We start from the raw sequence: 1,237 nt of genomic DNA, 5'->3' as shown, positions 1-1,237 counted from the left end.
CATATGTTGTTGTTGTTTTGTTAAGTGCCACTGAGTCAGTTCCAACTTATAACAGCACTGTATAGGAGACTGTTGAGTTTGAACTGACAACCTTGTTATTGGTCATTCTGGGCTTATCCTACAGTGCTACAACAGGACTCCACATGCATATGAGGTGATTGAAAACACCATGTCTTGGATGAAGTGAACTTTAGTTCTCAAAATGACATATATGCTCTTTAACATTTTTAAAGAGGTATTTTGTAGCAGAATTGCCTAGTTAAGAATGTTGTTGTTAAGGGCCACTTACAGTAACCCAAGAAAGGGACTCCAAGGTGCTGCCCCATCACACATCTGTCAGTTGTCTTACTGTGGTGACTTACATGTTGCTGTGATTCTGGAAACTATCCCACAGTTATTTCAAGTACTAGAAGGGTCACCCACAGTGGACAGGTTTCAGCTGACCTTCCAGACAAAGTCAGATTAGGAAGAAGGAGAGACAGACTACTTGTGAATATTTAGTCACTGAAAACTTTATGAGGAGCAGTGGAACAGTCAGCACCAGAATACTGAATATTGAAACATGATGAAGAGCACCAGAATATTGTTAAATACACTGCCAGAAGATGAGCCTTTCAGGTTGGAAGGCACTCAAAATATTACTGGGGAAAGCGGCCTGCTCTAAACAGAGTTGACTGAGATGACACAAATGGAACAAAGCCTTCGGCACCTTCATTTGCTGATGGAGCACATCACAAAATAAATAGAAATAGCTGTAAACAACCATTAAGAATTGGAACATGGAATGTACACAGTATGAATCTAGAAAAATTGGAAATTATCAAAAATGAAATGGATCCCCCAAACATCAATACCCTAGGCATTAGTGAATTGATAATGCACTGATATTGGCCACTTTGAATCTGGAAATCACATGGTTTACTATGCTGGGAATGACATATTGAATAGAAATGGCATTGCATATATCATCAAAAGGAGCATATCAACATTTGACTTGAAGTACAATGCTGTGTGGAATAGGGTAATATCCATACACCTGCATCGGAAATCAGTTATTCAAGATTGAAAAGATTGACGTTGTCAAGGACTTCATTCTTCTGGGATCAACTATCAACACTCATGGAAGCAGCAGTCAAGAAATCAAAGGACGTATTGCTTTAGGCAAATCTGCTGCACAAGACCTTTTTAAAGTGTTGAAGAGCAAAGATGTCAGCTTGAGGACTAAGGTGCACCTGAC

This window comes from Chrysochloris asiatica, unplaced genomic scaffold, assembly GCF_000296735.1.
Source record: "Chrysochloris asiatica unplaced genomic scaffold, ChrAsi1.0 scaffold00108, whole genome shotgun sequence".
Taxonomy (NCBI): Eukaryota; Metazoa; Chordata; class Mammalia; order Afrosoricida; family Chrysochloridae; genus Chrysochloris; species Chrysochloris asiatica.
Note: the sequence above shows the minus strand (reverse complement) of the source record.